The sequence below is a fragment of the Glycine soja genome, chromosome 19 (assembly GCF_004193775.1).
Source record: "Glycine soja cultivar W05 chromosome 19, ASM419377v2, whole genome shotgun sequence".
NCBI lineage: Eukaryota > Viridiplantae > Streptophyta > Magnoliopsida > Fabales > Fabaceae > Glycine > Glycine soja.
The window spans coordinates 30,585,193-30,597,390 of NC_041020.1; the positions used below are offsets into that span (position 1 = coordinate 30,585,193).

General features: G+C 34.7%; 2 pseudogenes; both read left to right on the forward strand.

Moving 5' to 3' along the window:
• Positions 1-1,662: 1,662 nt before the first annotated feature.
• LOC114398723 lies at positions 1,663-2,986 on the forward strand (annotated as a pseudogene).
• Positions 2,987-7,540: 4,554 nt separating this feature from the next.
• On the forward strand, positions 7,541-8,975 carry LOC114398724 (annotated as a pseudogene).
• The last annotated feature ends 3,223 nt before the right edge of the window (positions 8,976-12,198 follow it).

Consider the following 12,198-nt stretch of genomic DNA (forward strand, 5'->3'; position numbering starts at 1 on the left):
TCTACATCGTTTTTAGGGTTTGCACTCTCTACTCTTTATCTCTTCATTCCTTCTTCTTACATCTTTTCTTCTCATTTTTAATGTTTTCTTTCTTTCTTCTTTTTTCTCTCGCCATTGTAATAGAATATCACGATTTTCGTTTCGCTAATTCGTGAAAGAAAGATTCCCACAGAATTGTACGAATTATTGTTCATTTTTTTGCTTGTTCATTGTATTGAATCTTGAATTGTCCATTTGGATAGTTTGAAGAGACTCATATTTTTATGGTAGATCCATGCTTTAAGGTTAACATTATTTTGTTTGATTTGATAAAATTTTGGTACAGTGCATTTCTGGTTGTTCTCTGAGTGCATACTTGATTATTGGGTAATTAATGTCATCGATTTCATGTCGTGTACTTGGACACCAATGCGAAATGCTGCTGAAATTTCATCAAATTTAACAAAATAAGATAAACCTTGATGCTTGAATCTACCATAAAAAAGTGTCTTCCTAAATGGGATAGGGCCACACCTTAAATGAAAAAGTGAGATTTCATGCATTGAATGAGTTTCGGAGTATGACAGCGTTATTATTTAGATGGATCGAAGTTGGATGAATGAAAGTCGCTTGAGCCCTGCGTATGAGGAAGAAGTGAAACAGTTCTTACAATTTGCTTCAGAAAGAAGTCAATCAGATGAAAACGGGAATTTTTTTGTCCATGCATAAATTGTTTGAATGGAAGACGACAAAAAGTCAACGACATACGGGAGCATCTGTTGTGTGATGAAATTATACTTATATTTTAGTTGGGAAATGGTAATTTTTAATTCACCAAATTTCATTTTGTTATGATTGCTAATATATTATTAAGTTATGTTTTATTATATAATGCAGTATTTCACTAATGTTAGACCATTGGAACCAGAGAGATTGAAGGCGCTTCGCATCCAGTGGGCAAAGTACTATTTGAAAGTTAAAAATGAAACTTAAGATGTTTAGACAATTTTGTAATTGTAGTTTATATTTACTTACTTTACATTTTTTACGATTCATGTTTCAACATTAAATATGCTTTAAATTCATAGTATTTAGTAAATTTCTCATGGAATTTCTAGTAAAACTATTTCAAAACAAAATGAAAATTATATGTTGTGTGGTCTGATTTTAAAATTTGCAGGTTAATTTTGGATTTATTTAAAAAACAGAAAACAAATTAAAAAAAAGTTCTAAAACATCGGTTTTTTAAAAAACCGATGTTATAAGTGACATTTAACATCAGTTTTTTTAAAAATCGATGTTGTAAGTGACATTTATCATCAGTTTTTTAAAAATTCAATGTTGATATGCAGATTTATAACTTTTTTTCATAATTCTTATCATATAACATTGGCTATTTAAATAACTAATGTTGTATTTATTAGTTAACATTGGTTTTGAAAAACCGATGTTAACACTAGTTTCCACATCGGTACTTTCAACATCGGTTAATAACCGATATTGAAAGTCTTAAATAACCGATATAAAAGCCTTATTTTCTAGTAGTGGAAGGAGAAGTTCCTTCGGTATCGAACAAGCTTAGCAAACGTTTGCAGATGCTCTCAAAATCAATCCCAAGGGATTGAGCTGAATGTACAAAAGGATGAGGGGTTTGTGACAAGGAATGGGATGAGTGCTACGGAAATGGTTGCTGGTGGTTGGCTGTGTGGAAAGGATGGCAAGGGAAGGGGTGGTTCAACGGATGGTATGGGTTGCAATGGTTGGAGCTATAATGGCAGCCACAGAAGCTCCATTTAGCGAGTGGTGTGGATGGTGGTAGTGGAAGTTGGTATGGTAGCCATGGAAGACAACCATGAGCTCTCAATGAAAGCACCAAATGCTACAAACGCAGGAACAATGGGGAAGAATAACCTAGCTTCGAGGGCTAGGAACCTCCATAAGAGAGAAAAATAAGGAAGGAAAACTTGTATTATTTTTTTGCTGTCCTCTATTGCATACTAAGCATCCCTTATATAGAGGCACTAGCCAAGGTTGCTGCTACGAAAACAGAAGGTGCTAGAATGCCAAAAGAAATTAACAGAAAAGTGGAAAATGACAACAATGCAGTGTTTCATGATGGGAAGCAACATGCCAACAACATATTCCATATGAACCAATATCCTCCTGACAGCTCAGCACCTTCTAACAAATTCTGTTAAAGGGAATCCACCTAGGGGTTTGTGCCCTTAGTGGTGCTTTTGTTGGTTTGTTTTGTTCCTCATAACAAGGATTCATTATCTCTTTTTGTCAAATGGGCCTTTAAAGAAGGTGAAGAGGAAAAACATCCTCATTTGGTAAATATTACGGAAGAAATTGTGAAAAAATGCAGAGGGGTTCCATTGGCTGTGAGAACATTGAGGAGTTTACTATTTTCAATGTCTGAGGCAAATGAGTGGGAATATGTGAGAGACAATGAAATTTGGAATTTTCCACAAAAAAAAAGATGACATTTTACTTGCACTTAAATTAAGTTATGATTTCTTGCCCTCCTATTTAAGGCAATGTTTTGCATTGTTTTTGCTTTACCCAAAGGATTATCAATTTATTAGTGATGAGGTAGCTAAGCTTTGGGGGGCACTTGGTCTCTTTGCATCACCTAGAAAGAATGAGACATCGGAAGATGTTGTCAAATAGTATCTGGATGAATTACTGTCAAGATCTTTCCTTCAAGATTTTGTCAATTTAGGCACTATTTACCAATTTAAAATTCATGATTTGGTGCATGATCTTGCTCTGTTTGTTGCAAAAGATGAGTGCCTACTTATAAAGTCCCACATTCAAAATAATCCTGTGAATATTCGGCATCTTTCTTTTGCTGAATACAATTTTATTGGAAATTCATTCACCTCAAAATCGGTAGCTGTGAGAACCATAATGTTTCCAAATGGTGCACAAGGAGCCAACATTGAAGCTTTGCTAAATACTTGTGTGTCAAAGTTCAAATTATTGCGGAGTGAATAGGAAATTTAGTCCCTGAGATTGTAACCATTTTGCATATTAGTCCCTAACTTAAATTTTAATTCAAAATAGTCCCTATCTTTACATCCGTTATGCAAATAAGTCCCTGCTGTTAAAATCTAATTTCCTTCGTTAGTCAAATGTCTATTTGGCAAACCTCAGTCCACGTAAGCAACCCAATGTGGCAAGTTTGAGTCCAAGTCAACAATCCCATGTGGCAAGGACTGAATTGAAAAATTAGGAAAAGTTAGGTTAAAAAGCAATAAAAAATTAAGTAAACGCATTTTCCCCCACAACGCGGTTTCATTGTCTGACTGCTTGTAGGGTTTTTTAACTGTTTGCAGTTTGCTCTTCCCTCCACTGCAATCCCTTTGTCGGTGATTGTGAGTCTTCGCGCTTGGCAGTCAAGTTGGTGGTTTTTTTGCGTTCATTTTCATTTGCATTGTTTTGGTGGATTCATTTGGGGTTTTATATGTTCAAGGGTTTTCATTTGCATTGTCTTCGCGCTTCGCAGGGATGTTTATGGTCCTTTATTATTTTCATTTATGATGCTCTATTTTTATAGATGACATTGCATGTTGTTGTGTGATGTGCCTATGTTTGAGTTTGAGTTAGGTTTTTTATTTCCTAATATATGACAATGTTTGTGGTTTCTGATTGTGTAGAATGAATGACAATATAACTTTAATATTGCACCATGGAGGAAGATTCACTCCACGTGCCAGAGATGGAAAGGTTGAATATATAGGCGGAGAATTTGACGTTTGGGAGGATATATCTGCAGATTGCCTGAATGCATTTATCTTATATGATCTGGTGAAAGCTTGTAAGAAGTATAACAATATAGGAGATTGTTTTTGGTTGATTGATAAGGACTTAGATTTTAATCATGGGTTAAGGAGTTGTACAACTGATAGAGATATATCACACTTAGTGAGGGATGCTTTTGAAAATAAGAACGAGATAAATGTTTATTTTCATCATGAAGTAGATCCAATTTTAGAAGAAGTCCCATAGATGTTGTACTTGGGATGTGATTCAATTCCAGAAGCTGTTGAGAATGAGGATGATTTAGATGATGTACATGTTGTTGGCCATGAGGAAGGTAAGTTTTAATTCATCTGTACTTGGTCCAACATGGTTACCATAATTAATTAATATGATTAATTTTTACTTGATCACCATTGATGCAGATGTTGGTGGTGGAGGGAGAGAGGTTGGTGCTGGTGAGCATGTTGGTGCTGGAGAGCAGAGAGATGCTGGTGAGCAGAGGGATGTTGATGCTGGTGAGAAGAGAGATGGTAGTGGTGAAGAGAGAGATGTTGGTGGTAGTGAGGAGGAAAAGGAAGTTGACAGTGATGAGTGGTTTACAAATTTCTCTTGTATGATGAATGAAGTTGAAGTTGAGACATATGGTTATCATTCAGAGGAGTTGAAAATCCCCATTAGTAGTCATGATGAAGATGAGGATGTTGAAGTTTATCCTCAATATAGTCAAAGTAGTGGAGTTGGTGAACAGAAGTTGGAAATAGGGATGAAGTTTGGTACTCTGGATGAATTTAAATCTGCCTTGAGGGAGTATAGCATATTCATGGGCAGGGAGTTCAAGTGGAAGAAGAATGATAAACTGAGGGCTAGAGCAAAATGCAAGAAGGCATCTTCTGATTGGGAGATCTACTGTGCAAAGAATGAAGTTAGAAACTCTTTTCAGATAAAGTCATTTAAGCATAACCATAATTGCTGCAGAGAAGTGAACAACAAACAAGCAAATAGACAGTGGGTGGTCAACAAACTTGAGGGTAAACTCAGAATGCAGCCAACCCTTAAATGTGTTGAAGCTTTGGATTATTTCAAGCAAGAGTTTGGAGTTCACATTGAAGTTACAAAAACGTGGAGAGCCATGAAAGAAGCAAAGCAACTAGTGGAAGGGAATGGGAGGAAACAATATGCCAAAGTATTTGATTATGCACATGAGTTGTTGAGGAGCAATCCTGGATCAACAGTTAACATCAACACAGTGCCAAGTCCAGAAGGTCCACCACAATTTCAGAGGCTATATATTTGTCTTGCTGGTTGTAAGAAGGGGTTTGTTGCTGGATGTAGACCATTCATAGGTCTAGATGGATGTTTCCTAAAGAGTGCATTTGGAGGAAACTTGCTCTCTGCTATTGGGGTTAATGGTAATAACCACATCTTTGTTATTGCTTATGCTGTGGTGAACATTGAGAACAAAGACAATTGGAAATGGTTTTTAACTTTGTTGCATGAAGATGATCTTGGGGATTACATATAGAATGGGTGGAATTTCATGTCAGACATGAAAAAGGTATGACATGGTGTGATTTTCAATTATTATCATAAGTTAGGTATTTAATTGAAGTTAATGACATAAGTTAGGGACTAGTCCAGAAGTATTTACTAGATTGCTGCATTTTTCAGGGACTTATTCCAGCTTTACAGGAATCGTGCCTGGTGCACCTCATAGATTCTGTGTCTTGCATCTTTGGCAAAATTTTACAAAGCAATGGAAAAGCAAGGAACTTAAAGGAATTGTCTGGCAATGTGCAAAATCCACTACTATTGTTGAGTTTGAAGGCCATATGGCCCATTTGAAGACAATCAACTGCTAGGCTTGGGAGTACTTGAATAAATGGCCCAAGCAAGCATGGACAAAAGCCCATTTCAGTACAACACCCAAAGTGGACAACATATGCAACAACAAATGTGAGGTATTTAATTCCAGGATTCTGTAGTATAGGTGCAAGCCTATTATCACCATGCTTGAAGAAATTAGAAGTTACATCATGAGAACCATGGCTGCCTGCAAGGTTAAACTTCCTGGAAAGCTTGGACCATTATGTCCAGTTCAGTACAAAAGACTAGAAAAAGAGATTCATTTTGCTAATGAATGGACTCCAATTTGGTGTGGTGATAACATGGGCCTGCGATATGAGGTCCACATGTGGGGGAATAAGGTTGAGGTCAATTTAGCTGAATGGACATGCACTTGTAGAGTATGGCAACTAACAGGTTGTGTTCTTTACACTTTTTTTTCATTCCTAACCTAAATGTGTGGTGATTTTACAACTTTGATGTAGGGATGCCATGATGACATGCCATTGCAACAATAACTCACAAAGAAGGGAAGCCTGAGGACATGTGTCATGAGTGGCTGTCAATAGAGGCTTATAATAAGACATACCAGCATTTTATTGAACCAGTCCAAGGACCACAATATTAGGCCTAGACACAGTATGCACACCCTGTTCCACCACATAAAAGGGTCCAAAGAGGAAGGCCTAAGAAAAATAGAAGGAGATCTGTAGATGAGGACAATGTCACAAGACATAGGGTAAGGAGGAAATTGGTTGACTTTACATGTGGAAAGTGTGGCCAAACCAATCATAACATCAGAAGCTGCAAAAATATTGGAGTTCATATTAGGCCAAAGAAATATGTTGCACCACCAACTTCAAATGAGGATGACCACCTACTATCTCAAGATGAGCAAGCTTTGAATAAGGCTGAAGAAGCTGCTGCTCATGTTCAACAAGATCCAGTGGAGATTAATTTATCTCAGCCTAATTTGTCACAAGATAGTGACATGGAGTTGATGGTAAATATTTGTCACAACAAAGTATTTTTATCTCAACCTAATTTGTTGCAGCACTCCATTCTTATATATTACAAGTTTTATTCATGTTTGGCATTTGCATGTAGGTCCCTACAACATAACAAGAGCCAAACAAAGGAAGGTTGCTGATAAAGATGATGCAGTATAAAAAATGAAGAAAACTGAAGACCCATTTTTTGTTTTATTTTGATATTAGGATGTGTAGTTGTATATTTTGAAAGCTTCACTGGTATGTGAAATGATGTAAACATTATGGTCTGCTGAACAATTGCTTCTAACTACCATGCTTTGGTATGTCAAACATTATGTGAAATTGATTTAATGTCATGTTTCTTCTCTTTCTTTTATAAATTATACACTGTGTTGGATTTGGAGTTGGAGTAGGACCACCTGGTTTAGTGCTACTTCAATAACTTCAAAAAGCTATACAACAACAAATTATATTTAATAAACTACAAATTTCACCAACAAATTATATTTAATTGAAATGGGTAACTGACAGTAGCAACAAATTTCTTCCTACTACAAATTCTTTAGCAAAACAACAATTACAATATCAAAAGATGCTATTACACATTTTACCTAAAATACATTCCCCCTAAAACTAACATTACAATTAAAAATGAAAAACCTAACAACACAATGCTTGTTAAATTTCTCATTTTCTTCTGCAAAGCTTCAATTTGTAGCCTCAAATCAGCCACTACCATTGCTTCTCTTGAGATAGAAGACAAATTAGAAACTTGGTTTTCTTCTTCAACCCATTGAAAAAATTGACAGTTATCTGGGTCTGTTTAGGGCAATGAACAAGTATAGAATAGCCTTCCTGGGTTCCTCCTTGTTCTTGCAGTTCGAATAGCAGCACTTCTTCCATGGTGGCATTGCTGAATGAAACTACTAGAAAATGCACAACAACTGCCACTTGCAGACATGGAGAAATCAAGTGAACAACAAGAAGCAAAGGGTAGTTACAGACAAGACAAGAAGAAGCAACTGAGCGTCAGAGAAGAAGAAGAAGAAGAAGCAACTCAGTGTGAGAAACCAGCAACTTCGTAAACCCTAATTTATTTAGGGAAGAAGTAGAAGCAAACTTGCGTGAGAGAGGATTTATAAATGCAGACTTCAGTGCCACGTTGGATAGTCTACGTGGCACTGAATTGCCACCAATGCACCTCACTAACGCCGTCACCTGGGAATTTAACGACAATGACTATTTTGCACAAATTATGTAAAGTTAGGGACTATTTTGAATTAAAATTTAAGTTAGGAACTAATATGCAAAATTGTTACAATCTTAGGGACTAAATTGCCTATTCACTCAATTATTGTGAGTTTTGGATTTAAGGGATTCGACATGCAAGACTTTGCCACGTTCCATTGGTAAGTTGAAACACTTGAGATATTTCAGCATTGCGAATAATGGCAACATCAAGAGACTCCCCAATTCTATTTGCAAGCTCCAAAATTTGCAATTGTTGAATGTTTCGGGATGCAAGGAGCTAGAAGCATTTCCCAAAGGATTAAGAAAATTAATAGTCTTCGACATTTGGAGATAACTACAAAGCAACCTGTTTTGCCTTACAGTGAGATTTCCAATTTGATCTCACTTGCACTTCTGTCTATTCAATCATGCCATAATATGGAGTCTATCTTTGGAGGGGTGAAGTTCCCTGCTATTAAAACATTGTATGTTGTTGTCTGTCATAGTGTGAAGTCTTTGCTACTGGATGTTACAAATTTTCCTGAATTAGAAACTCTATTTGTTCAAGACTGTGTTAATTTAGACTTAGATCTGTGGAAGGACCACCATGAAGAACAAAACCCCAAGTTGAAATTAAAACTTGTTGGATTTGGGGATTTACCACAGCTGGTGGCCTTACCTCAATGGCTTGAAGAAACTGCCAACTCCTTACATTCCTTGTTTATGATGAACTGCGACAATCTTGAAATGCTTCCAGAGTGGTTGTCAACTATGACTAATCTGAAAGCACGTACTATATCAGATTGTCCAAAGCTTATATCTCTCCCGGATAACATCCATCACCTCACCACACTTGAATATTTGTATATCGATGGTTGCCTTGAATTATGCAAAAAATATCATCCCCATGTTAGTGAGTTTTGGTCCAAAATATAACATATTAAAGATGTCTTCATTGAAGAACCATAAAAGTTGAAGGAAGAAGAAGACGAATAGGAATGATTTGTTGACACATATAAGCGTTGAAGGTCCTTTGGCAACCCCTGGACGTGGATCAGGAATGGTCAAACGTGAAAAAAGAGGAGACCATGATGTTTGATTTATTGTGTTGGACATGATTCACGTATTGAAAATCGATTTTGGGTGAAGTTACCCTGGAGTTGCTTCTGCATCATGGGAGAATCAATTATCATATTTCAATGTTGGATTTTTCCATTGTCCATCAAGTTAATGCATGCGTGTGTGTTTATTTCCACCACCTATTTTATGTTGTGCTTATTATTTTGTTGTCTTTATACTCGTATATATTTACTGTGATATCCATTGCCTGTTATTTTTATACTGTTATTTTGCTGCAAAATTGCTATATTTGGTGTTTTTTTAGCATTTTATAAGGTTATTCTGTTAACATTTTATTAGGTGTTGTTGGTTCATAATATCAGTGTTATATTGCATGGTTAGGACTAAAGTGATATTTCGTGGTTCATAATGTTGATTCTTTGCCCGTACAACAAAGATAGCGGTTAATAAAATAAAAGCAAAATAATTTGATAACTAACTAGCTAAACCTGTAATTTGTAGAAGCAAGCTTCATGATGATGAATCAAGTTGATTCAAGTAGTTTTGATGATGACAAAGATGATGACAAAAAGCCTAAAGAATGATTTCAAGATTGAGTCAACAAGTTCAAGATCAAGATTAATTTCAAGTTTCATGAGAAGAAATCAAGAAGATTCAAGAATCAAGAAAAGTTTGATTTCAAGATTCAAGAGAAGATGAATTCAAGATTCAAGAGAAGAAATCAAGAAGACTTCACAAGGGAAGTATTGAAAAGATTTTTCAAAAAACAAACATAGCACAATTTTGTTTTTCAAAAGAGTTTTTCTCAAAATTTTCTAAGTTACCAGAGTTTTTACTCTCTGGTAATCGATTACCAGTTTCCTGTAATCGATTACCAGTGGCAAAGTTTGATTTCAAAAGCTTTTAACTGAATTTGTAACGTTCCAATTGTTTTTTAAATGGTGTAATCGATTACAATATATTGGTAATTGATTACCAGTGTATCTGATTACATGGTTTTGGTAATCGATTACCAGTGACAAGTTTGGAATAAAAATCAAGATATGTAACTCTTCCAATGGTTTTCTCAAGATTTGTTCAAGGTTATAACTCTTCCAATGGTTTTCTTGACCAGACATAAAGATTCTATAAAAGTAAGACCTTGACTTGCATTTTAAAAACTTGATATAACTTTTTGCACAATTATAATTTGAAGGGTTATGACTTTTGAATTTGAATTTCCAAAGTTTCGTTGCTGGTAATCGATTACAATCATATGGTAATCGATTACATGTTGAAAATTCAAATTCAAAACCTTTTTCAACAACTATTTCTCAGCCCTGTCTTCTGGTAATCGATTACACTTCCTGGTAATCGATTACCAGAGCCTTGCATGTCTTGAAAGCACTATGTTTTAAGGCAAGACTTGGTCTTTAGTGAATCTTGAAACAAGGCTTTGTTTGTTGAAGCAATCTTGAATTATTCTTGAAGCAAATGCTTATCATTTGAAGCAGCCTTGTTAGATTCTTCTTTGACATCATCAAAATCATGTATACATACATTCACATTCTCCCCCTTTTTGATGATGACAAACATGTGATTTATTCTCGACACCATCAAAGCTTGCATGATTTACATCTCCCCCTTTCTCAAGCAAATTCTTCTTGATATCATCAAAATCTTCATGATTTACATTCTCCCCCATTTTGATGATGACAACCACCTGTAGGTTAGTAGCAACAACAAAGAAAATATCTATTTGCATATAGTTTACTCCCCCTTGGTTTTACAATGATTGCTTATATGAGACAATTGAAGATTTCATATTTTTCATATATAAAAAGTTGTCTCATAAAACAATAGATAATTTTTCTTACTATTTTATCTTTTATCTTTCTCTCCCCCTTTGTCAACATCAAAAACAAATCATGAATAGCGAGGAGAAAGATGTTTGTTGCAATGTATGAGAATCAAGTGATACCAAAAGGTATTAAATCAATCATTCAATATTAATCAAGCAAAAACAAGTACAATAACACATCAATCAAACACAATCAAATACAATCAATCATCAAATATTTCAAATCAAATTAATTAAATTAACAATCAACTAACTATACACAATAATTTCTATTATTAAAAAAAATTTAAAATTCATAATTCAAATTTCAAATTTCAAATTTCAAATTTCAAATTTTAAAATTTAAATTTTAAATTTTAAATTTTAAATTCCAACTTCCAATTTCAACTTTTAGTAACTTCCCCTTCCAACTTCCAACCTCCATTTTCAACTTTCAACTTCCAATAACTTTCATTTCCAACTTTCAACTTCCAGTAACTTCCACTTCCAACTTCCAACTTCCATTTTTAACTTTCAACTTCCAATAACTACTTCCAACTTCCAACTTCCAAATTTTAATTTCAAATTTCAAATTTAACTTTTCAAATTTCAATTTTCAATTTCAAATTTCAATTTCAAAATTTCCTTTTCTAAATTTCAAATAGTTTTCTTAAAACATGAAACTAATTTGAAAAGTTTAATAGATTCTTTAAAAAAAATCAAAAACTCATTCAGGAACAAACATCAAAGACAATTAAACACACAATCAATCAATCATCAAACACAGTCAATCAAATTCAATCACAATCATCAAGGACAGTCTAAACTCAAGTAGAAAACAAGCATCAAAAGTAATCAATCAAAGACAAGTGACCTGTTGGTATCATTTGATATTACTTGTTGGGGTTGTTGATCAAGTGGTCTTTGTTTGTTGTCTCCATATATCACATATTCACTTTTTTTGGGGAGAAATGTGGCCTTCGTTTGCTGTCTCCATAAATCACATATTCATTTATCTTGGAGAGAAAAATGAATAAACTTTGATGCATGCCATGTGTTTGGAGAAATTGCTATCAATGTATCGACTTTGCTCTTCTCCATTTTCATAGTCTTTCATCATGATATCAAGACTTATGATTTTCTTCTCTGAATCACTTGAATAATTTATGACATTATCTTCCCAAGTGATATATCCTTTCTTTTCTTTCTTCTCTTTGAAATTCATCTTGTTGGATTTTTCCATTCTTCTTTTAAACACAGGACAATTGAATCTCATGTGCCCAAGTTGATTGCACTCAGCATTTTCGGGCTAAAGAGGAACCTTCTTCTTTCTTCTTTCATCATCATCTTCTTTCTTCTCTAGTTTTTTTATGTAGTTGCATTTCTCTCTACAATTGTAGGAATAAATGAATCAAATTCAATGGCTTCCCATATCTTTAGATCAATGGCTTCTATAAAGATCTGCATTCAGGTTTTCCAATAATGATA